Below are 22,825 nucleotides of genomic sequence, written 5' to 3' on the forward strand. Positions count from 1 at the left end.
CCTTTGCCTTCACCTCAGCCTCGCCAGAACCGGGGCTGTGAGGAAGTCCAGACTCTGAGGAGATGGCGGTCTCCCACCTGTGTGGTCCACCCCTCAGAGACCCTGAGGCTGGCCACCCTGACCTGGGTCGGCCTTCACCAGAATGAACTCCACAGACTTCCTCCAAAACGGTTCAGCACCTCCTCAGCAGTTACTTCCCGTCCTCAAGTCTGAGCATGCTCAATGTACCAGGCCAGAAGAACAAGGTGGAATGGGGGAGGTTTAGAGTCTCTGCCCGGATGCTCATTGGGCCAGAGTGATTCAGGGGCGGGCTTAAGCCTCACATGCCATTTATGATTGGATGTGTTGCATGTGGCTCTATTTGGAGGCTGGCCTTTTCTGGTGGGATGTGGCTTTGGTGGGAATGGTCTGCAGTGTCTGAAGAGAGACAAAGGTTGTGGAGCCTCTCAACACTGGGGGTCTGCACATCGCAGGCTTCCAGCTCAGCACAGGACAAGTGGGTGCTCAGGCCTCCATGGTCTGCTCATAAGTTACAGAGGGAGGTCTTGTGGCCAGAGCTGCACACCTACCATCCCATAGTTCTTGTTCTGTCTCACCTTGCCTCATCTTATCTGACCTAGCCTCACATTCTCTTACCTGGAGCAGAAAACCCATTTGGCCATCTGGGAGGCCACAGATAGCGCTGCTTTATTGCAAAGAGGAGAAAATTAAAATGACAACCAGAGAGTCACTTTCTCAAAATCACACAACTACTTGTATTTGACAGGAACCCTAGTCAAGTCAATTCCACAGACAGCTAGATTAGAGTTGACTTCTATTCCGCAGAACTGACTGTGTTTAGTCCCAATGAGGAAGTGGTATCTAATAATGTTGACATTGTATCGAGTCATCAGCTTGGCGTTCCTGTGACTCAGCATGGACAGGGAGCTTGCATCAGTCGGACTGCGCTCCTATCATTCACCTCTCCAAGTGAATTGGTAAATATTCGGCATGTCAAATGACTTAGTGGCTCATGGCTGAGAAATGACAAAAGCATACATTTGAGTGATTTCATGACCTTTAAGATAAGAGGTGTCATGCAGAAGGGAAAGGAGGAAGACAGTTTGTGTCCAGGGAAACAGATTTTGTTTTAGTGTCACTGTGGGGCTTCTCAAGTTGTGCCTCCTCTGTCTTCCATCAGGGTCACTTTGGGGAATGCAAGTGTTGTTGAATCAGTTGGCAAGACAGAGAAATATTTTGGGTCTGGGCATAATGTTGAAAGGAGGCAGAAAGTTCCACCTTCATCAAAGTATCTCATCCAGAGCTTTGTTCTTGCCAACTTCCACTCAATATCAGTAGGACCGTGTGAAAGACACAAGTGCAAGGCTTGAGACAGGAAACTGGAAAATAGACCTATGTTACATTTTGAGCTCTGCAGATGCTTCTAGAGAGAGCAACCTGGCAGTAGCTATATAAACTCCAATTTCATATGCCTTATACAAGCAAATACATAGACCTCACCACCCAGTTTGAGAAATACATTTTATCGGGGAATAGTGGTACATGTTTCTAAACCTAGCAACTTGGGAAGCTGAGGCAGGAGGATCATGAATCTGAGACTGGCCCTAGAATGAGTGCCCTTCAGCTTTAAAAAATATAAAATTATTATATTCAACATAAATGGGCTTTTTTCTATTTGTTAATAAAATAAGTATGCATACATTAAAGAGACAATGTTGTTTTCTTATTTCTATTTATAATTTAATCCAATATTGAATGAGACACTATTATCAGTCAAATGTTATGAATCCATATTATCAAAGATAAGTTATGAGACACTAAAACAATTATTCTTCAAAGAAATTTACTACCTAGTCTATGTCTGAGTTCATAATATTACATTCCAAATTCATTAGAACACCAGGTTTTGAGTTTTTTTTCTGCTGGATGTCTTTTTAGCTTGGTTTGATTGCCTATTTGCTATGACATTTATTTTTTCACTATTGGAATTATAATAGACACTATTAACATAATGTGCTGGATGTATATACACTGTTTCTTTATTGCTGCAAGCCACAAAAATATACAAAGTAGGATTTCAGCTGATTATGACAAAGTTAATACCTGGAAGAAGCCAAGGGCCTTCCAGAGGTCAAGCTGAGGCTCAGGGAGCCTTGGTGATATTTGGCTCTTGAGTATCAGTTGTTTTCTGCTATGAGTTTCTTGTGTGCTATTGTAGATTTTTCTATCATTTTTGGGCACCATTTCCACTCTACTAAAGGAATATTTAGATGACCTTCTGTGCTGACAGCTATGCACAGCCAGAGCCCTAGTTCAAGCCTCCCTGTAATTATCATAATTGGCAGCATCTGGCCAGGTCCATCCCCAGATGGAGGAAAGTACCTTATCAGAGATACCTCTGTACTCTCTAAGAACAGACTTAAGCATCCAGACTACCCATTTGTGAAGGCCTGGCAGATGTGCCAATTAAGCTTAACTACCTCCTTTCCCAAATCTTACCTATCTCCCTTTTACTATCAACAGAGGCATCTAGCTGTACACAGGTTGCCTAGTGATCGAGCACCCTCCAGAAAAAAATGGCAGGTAACTTGAATAGATAAGAACCACAGGAAAAAAGAAGACGGTTTTATTTTCTCCCATTGACCTAGCAACTTATAGAGTCTTAATATTTTCTACCAATCACGTTTAAGACTATAATGGAGCACATAAAATTTCTCTTCTTAGATATTACACGAATTTAGCCTTTAGTTAATTCATTTCCCCATTAGTCACTTCTCTTTTGGGTTGCAAATGATAATTAAGTATTACTGCCTCTCTATGTGGTTCTTATCACCCCACCATTCGACCCTGGAAGCCTGGGTTTGTTCTGCCAAGGGATTACTGCTTGTTAAGTGTATATTTGCTGGGACTTCTAGGGCACAGGGGGATGGAAAAGAGAAAAGAGAATGGAAGAACTAGATGGGTAAGAGCTTGAGAGGAACAAACTGATATGGTGAAGAACTAGATTGAAGGGCTAGAAGAGAGGACTAGAGGAACGAGATGGAAGAGCCAGATGGGAAAGAACAAGATGAGGAAGAAACAGATGAGAGAAGAGGAGATGGAAAAGGAGATGGTATGGGAAAGAACCAGATGGATGAGAACCTAGAAGGGACAGAACTAAGATGAAGGAATTAAGATAGAACCTAGAGGGGACAGCAGATAAATGTAGAGAGAAATCAGGCAAGAAAGGAGCTAAAAATGAGAGCAGAGTATAAGTTGTGTAGAGAGAGAATTGACACAGAATAATAAAGTGTGTGGACTAAGGAGTTTCATGTACATAGATTCATTTCTTTTCATCAAAGATTAATTATCATCTGGTTGTAGATTCTTCGCAAACCCTGGGAGGGGACTATCGAGGGGCTGGACCCCCTTAGTCCATGATATTTTATATGAGACTTTTAAAGGACTTGGATTTGGATTTTTAGGATATTAGAATATAGGACATTTAAAAGAGAATTGTATTATACTGTCAACTAAATATGAGGCTTGAGGGACAAAAGATTATATTGTATTTACAATTTAATTTGAAAGTCATTTTCTAAATATATTCTTTTTTTCTTCCTTTTTTTTTGTTTCCTTGCTGTGATGTGTGTATGTTTATGTCTGCATAAGCATATGGATTTCAAGGTGGCCAGTGAGCAATGGTGGAATGTGAAGATTGGTTTTAATGTCAATTTGCCACAAATTAGAATTGCCTCAGTAGGGATCCAAACTAGAAACTTGTCCTGATTGCCTTAATTTATGTGGAAAGAACCCACCCCATAAGTGTGGGTGAAACCTTCTGTTAGCAGCCTAGATTAAAAAGGGCAGAGTAGGATGCAGGCTGTTAACCTTGTACCTGCCTGGCTGTTCCTCTTGCTGATGAATTGATTTAACCTGTTGCTGCTGCAGAGGATTGCTCTGCTGATACCAGAAACATCTTTGCAGTATCTCTCCATTGATTAGAGACTATCTCCTCTCCAGGAAACTTCTAAAGTTCTAGTACCACATTCAGACTGCTCAGGTAGCCAGATTCATGCTCTGAGCAACCACTGGGTTGTGGGCCCTCCAATGTGAGACAGCCACTGTGGGACTACTCTATCTGCTGAGGTGCCCAGCCTCAACTTACCAGAATCTCAGGCTTTCAGATAACTATTGTTACTATTCTAACATAACATGATTTGATACATTGTTTTAAAGGAGTAAGCTATGCTCCACGTTCATATCCAGAATCGAGGGAACATCTAACATTGTTAATCCCTTCAGGAGACTGAAAACTGGTTTCATAATGAAAACAATCTGTATTTTCAGATGTGAACTTCTGTTTTCAACTGCTTCTTTCCCAGAAACAGTTTGGAGCACGGTACTTCACAGAAAGATAAAGCTGTTGAAACCAATACGTTCATAACAAATACTTAGTGATAGCATAATATATTTTTAAGGTTTGTAATTTTTACATATCTTATGGGTGATGGGAGAGTAAGAGAGTTCAGAAACTATGTGGAAGAATAATGATTCTAGGCACAAATATAAATCTAGCAAATAGAAATATTGGTTTTAATTAGGAATTTTTCATTTTACATACCAATCAAAGATCCCCTCTTCCCTCCTCCTGCCCCTCCCAACCCTAGAAATATTCTTTTTTTATGGTTTTTTTAAAAAGATTTATTTATTTATTGTGTATACAGCATGTATGACTGCAGGCCAGAAGAGGGCACCAGATCTCATTATAGATGGTAGTGAGCCACCATGTGGTTGCTGGGAATTGAACTCAGGACCTCTGGAAGAACAGTCAGTGCTCTTAACCTCTGAGCCATCTCTCCAGCCCGAAATATTCCTAACTATATGTATGTACTTGTATAAAACACATTTTGAGTGGACATGACCTACATGAGTGGCACTGCCTCTTTCTTTGTGGATAGATTTCCACAACCGATCAAATGAAAGGGCCAGTGAAAGGCATGGCTTACTTCTTTTTGAGTGTGTGGGCTTCCCACTGAATTGCCCCCATAGGTTCATTCATTTGACCACTTTTCTATTAGTAGGTGGTCTCTTTAGGAAAGAATTAGAAGTTGTGCCTTCATAAAGGACGTTGTTCATCTTGGATGAGTTTTGAGCTATGAAGGACTCATTTCAGGCATGAGTAAGCAACACAAATGTAAAGGCATAGAACTTAGGCCTGCTTCAGCATCTCTGCCTTTAACAGCTAGAGTGCATATACAGAATCTTGGAACATTCCTTGTGTCACAGGGAGTGAAGATGATACCTGAAGAGAAACTTCAGTTTCTACATTAATTCTGATTAAATTTTCACATTCCTTTGTAAATTTCCTCAGAGCTGTTCCTAGTGCTAAAGAGAAGACAGTGAAGTCTAAGTGATGAAGGCAAATGTGACTCTGCTCAGCCAGGGCAAGAAAATCAGCCTCAGCCCCTGTGGGAGAGATTGGTAGCAGGTGTCAGCACAACTGAAGGGGAGTGCAGGTAGACAAGGAGGTGAGGAGCTAACAGAGAGAAACGATGGAATAGATTCTTTAAATCCAGTCAAAAACAGAAAAGTAAAAAGAACAAAAGACTCTTGTTAGGATAATTTCCCACCACCTTATGACTGACAAATTCCATTTGGAAGTTTGTATTACATTTAAATACTTCATCTTAGTATATGACACAGTATGTTTTTTATAGCAATTCTACTTTAAACATTAATTTTTTCAGGGCATACATTCCTTCCTGTTTCTTTGTGCCTCTTTCTTTGATTTTTATATAATGAGCAATTGATTCCTGGGCAGAAGGGTCATATAACATGTCTCCTTCCTAACTGATTTAAATGACCCAATTACATTCTAAGTAGGAAGCAAGTATCCATGTTTGTGTGTAATATAAAAAAATAGACATTATGTATTAATTGAGAGAATTTATCTAGAAAATCTAAAATGGTGAGAGAACTATGAAAAGTGGGGAAACACATGTAGGTGACATGCGTTCAAAAGTGTTTACTTCCACAGCCACTTGAGAAAAAGAAAAAGAAAGCCATGTCAAAACTAAGGGGGAAATTCAACATCCGGGGCTACTGCAAATGAAGCATTTCTGTAACAACAGTCAACATGTCTCATCTCCATTGATATGTTTACCTGAGACTATGTCATCTCTCTCCCTTATATGTGGATCCTCTCAAGAAACTTTATTTTAAAATTTCATCTTCCTGATAATATTTCAGATTCCAAAACACTAACAACCCCCTATGCTTGCTACCACACACAGAGACTGGATGCCAAGGATCACAAACCGCATTCCCTGTTGTATAGCAGAACTAAGATAAAGAGCACTATTGGCTCTCAGAGGCAGAACAAACTGAAGGTTCTCTTCCCATGCATTCATTCAGACCAGCATCATGAAGGACTTTAGTATAGATATGGGAATGTGATTGAATTAACCTGCTACACCCAGCAGAGCCAGCTGGGCATTTCAAATGGAGGTTCAGCACAGGTGTTATTCAGAAGCCTTAAGGACCCTTGAGGACCCTCACATTCTCTTTCTCTTTGGTGGTTGACTAAAACAACATAGATGCTTCCATTGAGAATGACAAATTCTGTGGAGTAGATGCAGATGAAAGTATTTCAACCGAGAGAAAAACCTAGGTGTTTGGGGCCAAGAAACATGAGGACAAGCCATGCCTCTCTAAGGTCTTCAGTGATTTTTTTCCATTGTCTCCCATAACCTAGTTTATTATAATTACTTAAGTAGTGTAACTAATATTATTTTTTCTTTTAGTTTTTAAAGACAGGGTTTTTCTGTGTGATCAACTTGGCTGTCCTGGAACTCACTGTATACAGCATAGTGTTCTCAAACTCACAGAGAGTGTACCACAAGGTCTTAGCTGAAAATTGCAGAAAAGACACTATGAAAGTAGATTGCTTTGGAGCCTATGATATCTGTTCATCTTGATGTTTGAACTAAAAGATATCTGTACCTGTGAAACTGAAAGACCCTAGCCCTTCAGGCTTACACCCCGAAGCCTCAGGAAAGGAGAAACTTCAAGCACCAGGAAATGAGAAACTAAAAGAACTACTTCCAAGGGCCACCTGACTCAGCCATTATTCAATCACCCCTACAATGTAACAATGTAAAGAGATTTCTGTTAAGAGATGTGCTCAACTGTGACTGGGATAGTTGCAGGTGTTCCAGGAAGGACCACTGTGACCTTTGTGTAAACTCCACTCCTGCCCTGATACCCCCCTTGAGGTTTCAGGAAGAATGTACCTGTTGATGTGACTGTACCCCCTCTGTGATCACTCTGTAACCAGACCATGATCTTGTGAAACAAAACTATATGGGAATTGTAATCTTGTGGGTTTTGTGGGTTTTTCCTTTATACACCCTTATGGGGCTGCAGTAAGATGCGGCTCTTGCTCTTAGGAGCAGAGTTTGCCCTTCTATATAGAATCTTCAATAAAAATCTCTTGCTATTGCATCAACTGGACTGGAGTCTGGGTTCTTGGGGCATCCACTTGAGACTCTAAATTTTGGGGTCCAACAAAACCTCAGTAACCCCTCCCCACTCTATGCCCTACAGACAAAGAGAAGCTTAAACCAGGATTCCTAAATATAGATAAGAACTTAGACCCCTTTCAAGTTCCCAGGTAGTGATATCAGCTACAGGGACTTAAAAACACAGAGTCAGGATATTCGGCCAACTGCTGGTGCTAATTTGCCATAAAACATCCCAAACTTCTCAAACCCCAGAGACAGTTCATAAAACTCCTAACACGGTTGCTGAACAAATGAAAGATAAAGATAACATGAAAGACTGAAAAAAGGAAACTGATACTAACCAAGGAGAGGGAGGCGGGTTGGGGGGAAGGAATTACCTGGTCTGTGCCTTTCAGAACTAGCCTCACAAAGAAAGGGCAAGCTCCTCCAGGCCTCACTGCTATGAGTGAGTGCATTGGAATGAGATTCCCTGCCACAGCTTGTAAACTTAAACAGAATAAACCTTGCTTTCGCTCTGGTATGCTTGTCCTGGGTGGTCTCTCTGGGGGTCACGATCTGGGCACAACATACCAATGTAACAATTCTCACAGATAGAAAAGATAGAGAACACAAATAGAGAAAACTTCAAGGAAAAGTCACCTATCAGCACTGTGGTCACTGCTCTTAATTGGATGGCTCTGCTGAGCTATTTTCAGCTCAGAACAAGGCTGCTTTTGTTTTGTGGAGGCTGGCTCTGAAGAAGACCAGGGCTCCTTCCATTCAGGACAAAAAGGAGTTCATTCTAACTATCTCTGTCTGCTCTCTGTCTTGGGACTTGGAAACCACTGAAGAGAAATTTTTTTTATTTTTTCTGTTTTTAACTTTTTGTTTTGTTTTTTTGAGACAGGGTTTCTCTGTGTAGCTTTGTGCCTCTCCTGGAACTCACTCTGTAGCCCGGGCTGGCCTCAAACTCACAGAGATCTGCCTGGCTTTGCCTCCCGAGTGCTGGGATTAAAGGCGTGTGCCACCGCCACCCAGCTTTAACTGGTTTTTAACTTTAGTTATGTGAGAGTTTTGCCTACATGTGTCTGTGAACAGTATCTACAGAGTCCAGAAAAAAAAAAAACCAGGAGATGCCCAGGATTGGAGTTACAGCAAATGGTTAGCTCCCATGTGGGTTCTGGGAATAGAAGTTTGGTCTTCTGTAACAACCCCCAATTCTACTAATTGCTGAACCATCTCTCTAGCCCCACTTTTTATTTAAAATATATTGCTATACATTTTATTTAAAAGATATTACACCACTTTCCCCTCTTTTCTCTTCATTCCATCACTTCTCAAATATTTCTATTCCAACTTCTTCCTTGTAAACTATGTCTGAATCAGTATGCTGATATATATGAAGACAATCTACTAAGTCCACTTTTTGGAGCTTTTGTGTACATGGTTGCAGGGATGAAAGCATTAAGGAATTACACATTAGTGACACAGAAAAAGACTCAAAGTTGTGTCTCATAGATCACGATTAAAAATGTATTTCAAGTTAAAGGTCTGGTAGATGTCCATGAATTGACAATCTGGGTTCTTTTCATTTTGAACAGCAAACAGGGTGGTGGAGTAGTGTCTTTTCTATTAAGTGGATAAAATAACCTGACCCAAATTAGCTTTGGGGGAAATTATTCATTTGACTCATAATTTTACAATACATCCCTATCAAACAAAATATTTCCATCCATGTTCCCAGAGTCTCATGTTAATCATAACATAAACACTTTCCAATTCTTAAATCCCATAGCCTTTAAAAATTCCAACATTTAAAAAGTCTACAGTCTCTTAAATGTATATTCTGTGAAAAAAATAAGTAACATTCCACTGTTTTCAAAAAGGAAAGAACAGGAGCATAGCGAATAATCAATCACATTTAAGGGAAAACAAATCAGGAAGCAATATTTCTATTCTTTCCTTTTTGAACAGCTTCCTGTATCACATTGTGCAAATTCTGAGCCCATTAATGATAATCTGGGATCTCATGGACTAGGGAAGCTCCATGTTTTAGACTTTGCTATCCCTAGTAAACACAACTTTCCTACAGTGCCAATACTATTCCACACTAACTAGCAACTCTCCTTATTTATCCTATGGTTCTAGAATCCACCACAGCTTCGGGTGTCTGCTGTAAGCAGTGTCCTCTCAGGCCCTTTCTGCAGGTGTTTCAAATCTCTGACATGGTCATCAGCTCTCCATGAGCCCTTCAATCTTGGATTGGAAGTCAAGACACTAAGGCAGAAAATCTCAGCAAACTCCCAAATATCTGGACTCTAGCCAGATAGCAAGCAAGGGTAGTTTCTATTCCTCCAATCTATTGGATGTTAATTCTATTAACCTGATCACCTTGTATCCACAGTCAGGAGTCAGAGAATGGTAAATGTTGGTTCTTATTACATAATCCAGTAACAAGACAATGGGATGAAATGATGCTATCACTCCTGGAAGGGACAAAAGTTTTCTCACCTCAATGAACTTCATATACAAGATAATCTCTCATAAGCACACCCCAGAGAAAAACATGATCTAGATAAGTCCTCAAAAGTGGGCCTGGAGGAGTTTCCCTTGGCTGATTCTAGATCTTATCAAATTGAAAATCAATATTAACTGTCACTCAAAATTAATAAAATTTGCTGTGTAGATAGAAAATTTTCCTTTTTTAAGTGATATCTCAAATACAAATGAGTCATATTTATGGCCAAAGTATGTAAAACCTTTTGAATAAGGACTTACTCCTTTCCCAGATATGAGCAGCAATTGTCTGAGGATTGCGGGGCAGAATTATGAACCTCATGTAGAGTAAGGCACAGTGCAGAACTCTTCTGACCCATGCTTTTACCTCATTAAAACAGAATCACACCCAAGCATCCTCAGGAACAGAACTAGGATCTTGTTTCCAAAGAGAAGGAGACAGAAAGACACAGAGAAGAGAGACACAGAGTGAAACTCCCTAAGAACCCATTGAAATGGATCTTAGAAAGGCACACACTGTCACATGGCTTTCTATCAATTAGGTGTGGCATTCCCTCACAAGACTAAACTTTCTCAAACTTATTTCTACTAATATCTGTGCTAAATCCATAATAAAAATTTCTTTTCACCCAGGTGTCATCACATGAGGCAGAGGCATTTGGACCTCTTCAAGTTCCAGGCCTAGCCTATCTACTACATAGTGAGATCCAGGCCAGACAAGGTTAGAATGTGAGACTCATATAAACCCTCCTCTTTCTCACTAATTAGACTCCCGTCGTTCTACCCGGGGCCTAGCCATGGATCTCTGCATCCAGATTCCTCAGTCCTTGGATGGGGTTTCTGGCATGACTATTAGGGTGTTTGGCCATCCCATCACCAGAGTAGGTCAGTTCCAGCTGTCTCTCGGCCATTGCCAGCAGTCTATTGTGGGGGTATCTTTGTGGATTTCTGTGGGCCTCTCTAGCACTTTGTTTCTTCATTTTTTCATGTGGTCTTCATTTACCATGGTCTCCTATTCCTTGTTCTCCCTCTCTGTTCTTGATCCTGCAGGGATCTCCCGCTCCCACAGGCTCTCTTTCCCTCGACCCTCACCCTTCATGACTCCCACTCATGTCCAGGTTGTTCATGTAGATCTCAGTCATTTCTTCATCATTGGGCGATCCTCGTGTCTTTTTTGGGGTCCTGTTTTAGAGCGAGAATTGTTGAAACCAAGGTTGAATAAAGCACAGGGGCAAATAGCCAAACGAATGGAAACACATGAACTATGAACCAAAGGCTGAGGGGCCCCCAACTAGATCAGGCCCTCTGAATAGGTGAGACAGTTGATTGGCTTGATCTGTTTGGGAGGCATATAGGCAGTGGTACCAGGTCCTGTGCTCATTTCATGAGTTGGCTGTTTGAAACCTGGGACTTATGCAGGGACGCTTGGTTCAATCTGGGAGGAAGGGACTGGACCTGCCTGGGCTGAGTCTACCAGGTCGATCTCAGTCCTCGGGGGAGGCTTTGCCCTGGAGGAGGTGGGAATGGGGGGTGGCCTGGGGGGAAGGGGAGGGTGCAGGAGGGGGGAGAACAAGTTTTTCCGTGGCCGATATGTAGAACTGAATAGAATTATAAAATAAAATGAAAGGGAAAAAAAAAGAATGTGAGACTCTGTCTCAAAACAGACTCACTCAAAAATTCTGTTTTATAAACTTTAGGGCTGTGAAAATGGTTCAACACATGGAGTGCTCACTTTGCAACCATCCCTTTACTTCTGCATTACAAAAACAGTTACAAGAGTGCATGCTTATAATCCTGTGTTTTTAAGGCAAGAGAAAAGGCAGACAAGAGAAATCCTGCAAGTCTATTTACATGTGATAGCAAACTAGGGACCCCATCTCAAACATGCTGAGGGGAAAGGACCAGCACTCCAAATTGCTCTCTGACTTTAACACCCAAACCATGACACATATGCACACCTTTCCACAAATAAATGATCTCATACATACAAATAATCATAAGTAAATAGATAATAAAATTAAAATTGGATGATGTGGCACACAACTTTTATTCCAATACCTGTACAGCAGAGGCAGACAGAGTTCTTCGAGTTTGGGGCCAATCTTGCCTACATTCTGAATTCAGGAATAGCTAGAGATACATAGAGAAACCCTGCCTCAAAATAAAATTCCAATTCTGATTTATATTGACTCACCCTGAAAATATTTTCCAATATGCAGTAAAGAGTCCCAGCTTAACCGCTGGAGAGGTCCTCAGGTTAAGGACAATATCTCAAATTCATTTTAGGTGTGAGCCAATGATCTCTGAAAAATCATTTTCAGAAATGAATATATTTGAGTAAGTTAGCAGAGTCAGGTAGACATCTTTGAATTTGGTCTACATAATGCACACACACACACACACACACACACACACACACACACACACACAAATATAGTTGATTATAATCTTGCTTTATTGTTTGAGACAAGGTCCCATTAGAAAATTCTAGCTGGTCTAAAACTCACACTGTATAGTTTAATGAATAGTACGTATTGAAAATATGGAATATATAAAACAAATATAAAATAATATACATTGAACATATAATACAAATTTGCCATGTGGTGATGGTACATTCTTTAATCCAGGCACTCAGGAGGCAGAAGCAAGCATATCTCTGTGAGTTCAAGGCCAGCCTGGACTACAGAGTGAGTTCCATGATAGCCAGGACTGTTTCACAGAGAAACCCTCTCAAAAAACAAACAAAAAATTCCAATAAACATTTTATTCTATATCATTGACACATTATATGACAGTTTTCCACATAAGAGGGCTCTTCCAAACAATTGTCTAACCCTGGCTTGTCTAACCACAATCTATAGGAAGAGTGGCAATTTATAATATCAACAAGCTCCATAATTTTGATAATAGCAAATATAACTAGATTTTTAAACACAAAATTAATAATGCTTCAAAAAATAGTTATGAGTTTACTTAGCTTATAACATTTCCAGTTTTACCAAGGAGCTTACCTATGAGTATCACCCATGCTGTCTCTAGAACATTCCAAGACTCTTGCAGTACCTGAAGTCTCAGAAGCCAATGGGGCCACCCTGGAAAGCTCTGTAAAGCAGCTGGGCACCAGGAAGTATTTGGAAGGCATTTGGACTCAAAGAAGGGTCTGTAGAGTGGCTTAGAGACTAAAGAATCAGAAGGCAACCTGGTGGCAGGAAGGTCCTGAATAAGATTTGGTGGATGCCTGCCTCACTTTTCCTCCATCAGGTTCTCACCTATATGACCATGGCCAGCTGTTCCTGTGCTGTTTTCAGCATCCTGCTATCCCTAACAGATACAGCAGCAGCACTATGACCTCCACCTATCTGGGTTTCATCAAAAGCTTTGGTTGGACTCCTTTTTCAGCTAGATCCAGTTTCCAGGAGTTTCCAGGGACTAGTTCAAGGGCTGCAAATGATCAGGGCAGGTGACACTCCATGAACACCCCATTCAGCTTCATAGATATTTGAGATAGGCAAGGCAAGAACTGGGTTGGTGCACTCAAGGGCCTGTGAGCTTGTGCATCCCTGCCTCCCTGCTTCCCTGGGCCAAGCCTGCCAATCACTTGGGAAAAACATCCTCTCCCTGAGGCAAACCCAAGAGCAATCATCAGATGCACCTCGGACAAGTCCTTCACAGACACATCCATAAAACATGCTCACAGATATTCACTATCTCTGGAAATGCCCTTCCAGACATTATTTTTAGCCTGACTTGGAGAACCTGGGAATCCTGTGGTGACCTCAGATTTGAGGAAAGAGATCGAGTGTGGAGTGATTGGAAGCTAAACTGCAGAGCTGCTTTAAGATCAAGGCCTGGGGAGACAGCATGGCAGCCCATTCACTACAACCACAGGGCTCTGGAAGAGGAGACCTGAACCTCCAGAGGTGCATTCATACAGGAGCTGGAAAGCCAAAGCCACAGCTGACAAAGTAGACAGACCCTGAACCCTGCAAGAAGATCTCATGGGGAAGAGAAAACATGGACAGTACACATACTAACACAGAAGGTTTGAGGGGATCTAATGAGACCCTCTCCCTAGACCAAGTACTACAGGAAACTAATGACTATTGAGGGGGAGAATTGTTTTTCCCAGGGATGAGTCCCCTAGTTGGTTATTCAAAACAAAGTGGTCTGCCCTGTAATCATATAAATAGAAGAAACAGCAAATAGACTCAGTAGCTCATATTTATTTATGTGCACAGACATATAAATATATATGCAATAGTAATAGCAAAAGATAACAACCAGTTTGAGATGGAGTAAGTGCGGGCATGTAGCAAGCTTTCTTTTGAGCCACCAACCAGCTCCCAAATTATGACACTGAGACTTCTTATTAGTTATAAATGCTTCCTATCACATGGATTATGGCACAAGATGTGGATTCTGCCTTATGCATCTACCCAACACCATGTACTCCTGAGAAATCTCTGCAGATAAGAAACTCCCTTTGTCCCTCAGAACTAAATCACACCATTGTGGCTGATGGTAGCAGAAAACTAGAAGCATTCTAATCATGTATTGCTGAAAGATTGTACACATTACCATCTTTCTACCAGTTTCTAAATTATTTGTAAAATTTATAAGACAAACCTGAAAATGGAATGCAATGTTTAGAACTTCTAGAAATCAGACCTTCAGTCTTCCAATCTGTGTTGATGTAACCAACCGTCTTATTAAATAAGAAACACAGAAACAATGTAAAAGAGAAAGCCGAGAGGTCAGAGCTCAGAGCTAAAATCTCACCCTTCCGCCTGCGGTGTCCCAGCTTCCCGAAAGAGAGCTATATCCTGTCTGTTCATTTTTTTATACTATGTTGTTCTGCCTTCTCATTGGTTGTAAACCCAAACACATGACTTCCTCATCACTGTCTGAATGTACAGCCCCCTAGGTCTTAAAGGCAAATGTCTCCAATGCTGACTGTATCCCTGAACACACAGAGATCTATTAGATTAAAGGCGTGTGCCACCACCGCCACACTCTTGCTATGGCTCTAATAGCTCTGACCCCTGGGCAACTTTATTTATTAACATACAATCAAAATCACATTTCAGTACAATTAGATTACCACCACAAATCTGTCTTCTCACTGCACATCAAAAGCATGTCCATGTGTGCACACTGAACAGTGATAATACAAGCATTGTATCTTTCCATGCCAGGGCTGCAGAGTCTCCACATACCCAAAAAATCCATACACAGGGAGGCTCAAAGAACAAGGATTACTGCCCAGGTCACCACATGGACCAACAAAACCACACTCTGGCTGATGGTCCATCAGCATAAATGACAGCTCAGCAGACCTGCTCTGAGCTCTCAACATTCACCAAGACATAGCTTGTGGACTTTCTCACAACTCATTACAGCAGAAGCAAAGGAGAATCCTGGAAAGAACCTGTAAGCTACTTCCTGCTGGTGCTCCTGATGGCTAAGCCTTCCCAGAGACCCTCATTAGCTGGACCACTCAGCTAGGCTTCAGGACATTAGCAGTTACCCTACTGGGTGTGCAGACATCAAAGGACTCAGAGAGAAAAAACCCTCCCAGGTGGGTCCTTCCACACTATGGCCAGAAAGGATCCAAATCTAGAAAATTTGTAGTTTATTAAAATCCAAAAAAGGAGGAAGGGTGAGATTAGTAATAGAATAGTCCCTTAATTAATTTGGCTTTTGTCCTGTTCCATAGCAGAAGATGGCTCTTTTATTCTGGCATGATACAGGGAGTTTGCATTTTCCTTTTAACAACATGCTTGAGTTTAAAGAAGGAGAGAGCCATTCTCCAACTCCAAAGTCAGCTTTATATTTTAATTGAACTGGGACTATTAGAAAAACAATAGTGTTAAATCTTTAGAGAAAAGCAGAAACAAACCTTTAGGAAGACATAAAATTTTTTAGATAATATATACCCATACGCCGTTTCACTCTGTTTCCTGGGATAGATGAATTGTCCCTTTTCTTCAGTGGTCTCATTTGTCCTGTGTTCTTCAGATTCCTTAACCTTCATTCTCCTAAAAGACAAAAACAAAAACCTTTCCCCAAGACTAATTTTGGGGATGTTCCTTTTTGGCAAGTTAATGTCTGATTAAATGAAAAGGCATGTGTTACTGATACAAGTTAGTTTAAATTGGATGTTCATGCTGGTTGATGAACTATCACCTCCTCTAAATCAGAGGTTTCTCTTGTTCAAATCGAACTTTTATCAATTTTGATGGTATCCACAGCTTATCTTCTCCTGTAGAAACAAAAGCAAAACCTTGTCCCCAATGTAATACATACCCTGGTTTCCATTCTGAGATCAGCACATCCTTAAAGTATATAGGCTGATTTAATTCTGTAGTTTTTTCTATTATCTAATGTCTCTCTGCAGCTGTTGTTCATTTCTCATTGGCATTGAGAAAATTCAAAGTTAGAAGAGCATTATGCAGTCTATTTCTGGGGGTTTTTGTTACCCATTTCTGTTTATTTAGCATATCCTTTAGAGTTGTGTTTGATCTTTCTATAACTGCTTGACCTGTAGGATTATGTGGTATACCTGTAATATGCTTTATATTGTAATAAGCAAAAAAACTGTTTAATTTTAACAGAGACATATGATGGAGCATTGTCAGTTTTGATTTGTGTAGGTATACCCATGATGGCGATAACTTCTAGCAAATGAGTGATTACAGAATCAGCTTTTTCAGAATTCAAAGCAGTTGCCCTTTGAAATTATGAATAAGTATCGATGGTGTGGTGTACATATTTCAATTTTCCAAATTCTGCAAAGTGAAACACGTCCATCTGCCAGATTTAATTCCTCTGAGTACTCTTTGGGTTATATCCTGCTGGTAATGGCGTTTGATTGTAGAAGGAACAAGTAGGACATTTCTTTACTATTTCTTTGGTTTGTTGCCAGGTTATGGAAAAATCCTTTCTTAAACCTTTACTATTGACATGATGTTTTTTATGAAATTCTGTGGCCTCCAGCACATTTCCTATCAATAATTTATCAATCTCATCATTGCTTGTGCTAGAGGGCCTGGCAGACCAGTATGGGATCGAATGTGAGTTATATATAAAGGATGACTCCTTTTCTTGATTGTATCTTGTAATCGAATAAATAGTGAAGTTAATTCTGAAGCATCAGGGATAAATTCTGCAGTCTCAATATGTAATACCACTCTTTCAGCATACTAAGAGTCAGTTCCTATGTTGAGAGGTTCTGAAAAATTCATTAATACCAACAGAATAGCATACAATTCTGATTTTTGAACTGAATTATACGGACTTTGAACCACTTTACTTAAATTTTCTGATTTGTAACCTGCCTTTCCTTCTTTGTTGGCATCTGTATAAACTGTACAAACTCCAGATATGGGTTTTTGCCGTACAATTCGAGGCAAGATCCATTCAGTTCTCTTTATAAAATCAATTCTATCGCTTTTGTGATATTTGCTGTTAATTTCTCCCAAAAAATTACTGCAAGCTCTTTCCCAGGTTCACTTTCTGTCCATAATTTTTCAATGTCCTCCTTAGTTAAAGGTACAACAATTTCTGCTGGGTCTATTCCTGCTAATTGACGAAGTCTCAATTTTCCTTTCCAAATCAAGTCAGAGATTTTTTCCACATAAGTTTTTAATTTTTTATTTGGTTTATTTGGTAAAAATATCCATTCCAATATAATATCTTCCCTCTGCATTAATATAACAGTAGGAGAATGCCTAGAAGATAAAATAACCAAAATGCAATCCAGCTTTGGATCAGTACGATCCACATTTCCTTTATGTACTTTCTTTTCTACAAAGTCCAATTCCTTCTCAGCTTCAGGTGATAATTATTCTCTTGGACTATTTCAGTCCTTGTCACCTTCTGAGGTTTTGAACAAATTAGTCAGTTCATCATTTTTTACCCCAACATTAGTTCATAGATGAGAAATATCTCCAAATAATCTTTGAAAGTCATTAAGGGTCTGTAGTCGATCTCTCCTAATTTGTACCTTTTGGGGTCTAATTTTTTGTAGCTCTATTTTATATCCTAAATAATTAATAGAATCTGCTCTTTGTATCTTTTCAGGAGCAATTTGTAATCCCCAGCAAGGCAATTTTTTCTTTACTTCTTCAAACATTCTTTCTAAAGTATCTGCATTTGAGTCAGCTAGTAAAATGTCATCCATATACTGATAAATTATAGAGTCAGGAAATTTTTTACATATCACTTCCAATGGCTGTTGTATAAAATATTGGCACAGAGTTGGGCTATTCAACATTCCCTGTGGGAGGACCCTCCATTGACATCTTTTAAGCGGTTGAGAATTATTATAAGTAGGCACTGTAAAAGCAAATCTTTCTCTGTCTTTTTCTTGTAAGGGTATTGAAAACAAACAGTCTTTTTAATCAATAACTATGAGAGACCATCCTTTTGGTAACAGCGTAGGCAAAGGCATCCCAGATTGTAGAGAGCCCATTGGCTGAATTACTTTGTTAATTGCTCTAAGGCCTGTTACCATTCTCCATTTACCAGATTTCTTTTTAATAACAAATACAGGAGAATTCCAAGGGCTGGTTGATTCTTCAATATGCTGAGCATTTAACTGTTCTTCTACCAGCTCTTCTAAAGCCTGGAGTTTCTCTGTTGTTAAAGGCCATTGCTGGACCCATACAGCCTTGTCTGTTAACCATTTTAAAGGTAGAGCTGTTGGTGTCTTTGGAAGATCATCAGTTATTGTGCCCTGTTCTTGTATAATATGGATGGCTGGTGACCACTCATTAGAACAATATCTTCTAATATTTCTCTCAGAAACATGTGCTAGTTTATGATTTGTTTCTGAGATTGGAGGGATGTTAATCTGAGTAGTCCATTGTTGCAACAAGTGTAGACCCCACAGGTTCATAGTTATGCTAGCCACATATGGTTTTAATTTTCCTCTCTGTCCTTCTGGACCTATACATTCGAGCCATCTTGCACTCGGTTTAACCTGAGATAATGTCCCAATTCCTAACAGTTGAACATTTACCTCCTGAAGAGGCCAAGTTGGATGCCAAAATTCTGGTGCAATTATGGTAACGTCCGCACCTGTGTCTATCAGACCAGACAACAAAACACCATTTATTTTTATTGTTAATTTTGGTCTTTGTTCATTAATAGAAGTTTGCCAAAAAATTTTTTTTTATGTTTTCTCCTGAATTTTCTATTCTCTCTGTTTCATCATCCTGACCAGCATGATTTATTCCAACAGGCATTTGGTTATTTAATTGCTCTGAGCAGGGATTTCCTCTATGGCTGCAGGAAAGGTTTGAACTGGATTTGCTATGGGGGCCTGCATGAGACCCCTCTGGGAGTTTCCCAAAGACTGAGGCAAAGGATTACCCTGTCTGGCCTTTTTTGATCTACATTCGTTGGTCCAGTGTTTTCCCTTACCACACCTTCTGCATACTCCAGAAGGAAGGGGCATTCTGTTGCCATTGTTCCTTGAAGAAACATTGTTTCTAGGAATGACCTGTCTACAGTCCCTTTTCAAATGTCCTTGCTTTCCACATCCAAAACATCTAACATTCCTCAAACCTTTTGAAATTGCTTCTCCTACCCACATATCATCATGGTCATGAGCCTCAACATTAACTGTGTCTCTAATCCAATCTTCCAAAGGTGCAGATCTTGCCTTTAACAGCCTGATAATTCTTTTGCATGCTGCATTCACATTCTCAAAGGCCAAAGATTCAATTATTGCCTTACTAGCTTCTGAATCCAAGACCATTCTCTTTACTGCTGAAGCTAGTCTTTGTAAAAAAAAAAAAAAAATCTGTAAAAGTTTCTTTTGGGCCTTGCATAACCTTTGTAAATGGCTCAGATTTTTTTCCTGGTTCTTCAACTCTGTCCCCTGCATTCAATGCTGCTGGATGACATAAAATTAGGGTTTGGACATCATATAAACATTGTGTTTGTACTGTAGCATATTGGCCTTCTCCAATAAGCGGATCCTGGCAAACTTGTATTCCTTTATTCCTCCATTGTTTTTTCTATATTTTTAGCCTCATCCTTGAACCACGTTAGAAATTGAAGTCTCTGGCTGGGTTCCAGAACAGCTTGTCCAAGGTCCCGCCAGTCCTGTGGTACAATCCTATTATATGTTGACCAAGAGTTTAACATTTGCTTTACATATGGGGAATGCATGCCATAAGATACTATTGCCTCCTTAAAACTTTTTCAATCCAACATTTCAAGTGGAGCCCAAATATTTTGTGTAGTCATTTGATCAGGCTGCTGCTGTATGGTTACAGGATAAATTAAGGATGACTGTGTGAAAACAGGCTTTCTTTCTTTAACCTTATGATCCAAACTTGAAACAACTTCGCTGTTTCTTCTGTCTGAATTTTAACAGGTTTAACAAGTTTTTCTAAAGCCGTCATCCTGGCACTTAAATTGACTATGTTTTTAAATTGTAAAAGGTAGATAAGCGTAGTGATAAACCACATAATTCCAACAATACTAATCTTCTCATATAGTTGTTCCATTGTCAGACTGCCTAAAATTTCAAACAAAATCCAATTTTCTTCCAATGTACACATAAAACTCATTTTCTTTTTAATGTGGAAAAAATTTCTCTTTTAAATAGTTTCCTTTAAAATATCTGATATGTTATGACTTACCAAATCTGCATAGAACAGTAGAAATCCTAGGGGATTTTCAAAACAGCCACCTAGTGTCCGAGGTTTAAATCCAGAGAGAGAGAGAGAGAGAGAGAGAGAGAGAGAGAGAGAGAGAGAGAGAGAGAGAGAGAGAAACGGGCAAGAAAGCATAGCTGACTAAAGCTTAAATCCAGCCACATGTTCCCTCTTGAGCTGAGTCAAGGCTTGGCTCTGGCTTCCTTAAGCTCTGACCATGTGCGTTGGCTTTACAGATGGGGCCCTGTTCGGCAGGGCAGACCTGAGTTGTTTGTACAACCCACTTTAAGCAAGCAGCTCACAGTTAGTCTGGCCTGAGGCCAAGCAGACCTGGGCCTGGGCTAGGAAGCTGACCACTTGGACTAAGTAGGCAGCCGCCCCCAGGCTAGGGAGCCGGCACTTGTGGGAAACCGGACCTGCCGCCAAGCCAAGCAGTTTTTAATGGATTCTTGTCACGTTGGGCGCCAGATGTAGAGGTAACCAACCATCTTATTAAATAAGAAACACAGAAACAATGTAAAAGAGAAAGCTGAGAGGTCAGGGCTTAGATCTAAAATCTCTCCCTTCCTCCTGTGTGCTCCTAGCTTCCCTAAAGAGAGCTATTTCCTGTGTGTCTGTCTTTTCATAGTATTTTGTTCTGCCTTCTCATTGGTTATAAACCCAAATATGTGACTGCCTCATCACTGTCTGTATGTACAGCCCTGTAGGTCTTAAAGGTGTATGTCTCTAATGCTGGCTGTATCCCTGAACACACAGAGATCTATGGGATTAAAGGCGTGTGCCACCACCACCACCACCACCACCACCACCACCACCACCACCACCACCATGTTCTGTCTATGGCTCTAATAGCTCTGAACCCCGGGGAAATTTATTTATTAACATACAACTAAAATCACATTTCAGTACAATTAGAATACCAACACACACACAGCACTTCCTGTTCCTCTTTCAAGGCACAGGAACCTATGGTTGACAGTTTATGACACACTCAATGTCCAGTGCAGCCAACCCTTTGCTTCATAGTTGGGAAGTCCTGCAACCCAACACAGGTCACATTCAAGCAGTAACTGTTGTTAAACAAAAAGAGGCCATGGATGAGTACACAATGAAGGATCTATGGGAGGGCTTGGAGGCAGGGAAGAGATAGTGATAATAATGTAAATATAATTCCAAATAATTCTGTTAAAAAGTTGAAATAGGCTTTATGACCATGTGCTCCAGAGACTAGTGATTTGTATTAGATCACACCAAGTACTACTCACATCATTTCTCTTGGGGTATATATCTTAAACCTGTCATTTTAGGCAGGGCCACACCATTCTATCCAGTCCTACTGCTTAGGTTCAACTGGTGTAACTACTATAATTTGATTTCATGAAAATTCAGTTCTAATCCAGATTCTTGATTGCCTGGTATGTGGCCCCAAGAAATGACCAGTCAGGACATTTATTGATCCTGTAACATTGACTACCTCACTACTCATTGCTAAGGTCAACTACTATCATAGCAGGAAAGCTTTCACCCTTTCTTGCTCATGCCTCTCTGTGCTGTGACTATACCTGCTTTACAGTTGGTCAGTGAACTCAATTCTTACACAAGTTCTACTTTATTTCTAAATTCACAATAAAATCTAGAGAAGTTGGAGGACATTGATTCACTGCTCTATTTTTCCTTCCCACAGACCAGTCAAGGCCCAGCCTGGAAGGAGTTGCAGGACTGTCTTTCCAGCACTGGGAGGCAGAGGCAGGATTAGGTGTTTATATTGTGTGAGTCAAGCCTGAGCTACAGGACGTGTTGACCTGAATCAACGGTTCACAACCTTCCTAATGCTGTGACTCTTTAATACAGTTTCTCATGATGTTGTGACACCCCAACTATAAAATTATTTTCACTCTTACTTCTTAACTATATTTTTGTTTCCGTTATGAATTATAATATACATATCTACACCTTCTTAGGCCAGTCCTGTGATAGGGTCGTTTGATCCCCCAAAGAGAGCCATGTCCTCCAAAATTGAAAAGCACTGCTATAAACTTATATAAATAAATATATAAACAAACAGCAGTTAAGAAAAAAAGGAATAAAATTCCTAAACTGGGAAACATAGAAAAATAGAAAAAGCTTTCAATAATGCATTAAAAGAACCTG

At 40.2% G+C, this 22,825-nt stretch overlaps 1 protein-coding gene and 1 long non-coding RNA gene across 2 annotated transcripts in view; one reads left to right on the plus strand and one right to left on the minus strand.

The window, feature by feature from the left end:
* Positions 1-242, minus strand: part of LOC143270310 (uncharacterized) — a 34,711-nt gene extending 34,469 nt beyond the window's left edge. Inside the window, exon 1 of the long non-coding RNA XR_013047440.1 lies at positions 123-242. This is a non-coding gene — a long non-coding RNA (uncharacterized LOC143270310). The remainder of the gene's footprint in view (positions 1-122) is intronic.
* LOC143270304 (uncharacterized) overlaps positions 1-22,825 on the plus strand; it is a 140,858-nt gene that overhangs the window by 49,284 nt on the left and 68,749 nt on the right. The window lies entirely within an intron of this gene.

The sequence above is a fragment of the Peromyscus maniculatus genome, chromosome 22, assembly GCF_049852395.1.
Source record: "Peromyscus maniculatus bairdii isolate BWxNUB_F1_BW_parent chromosome 22, HU_Pman_BW_mat_3.1, whole genome shotgun sequence".
Lineage (NCBI taxonomy): Eukaryota > Metazoa > Chordata > Mammalia > Rodentia > Cricetidae > Peromyscus > Peromyscus maniculatus.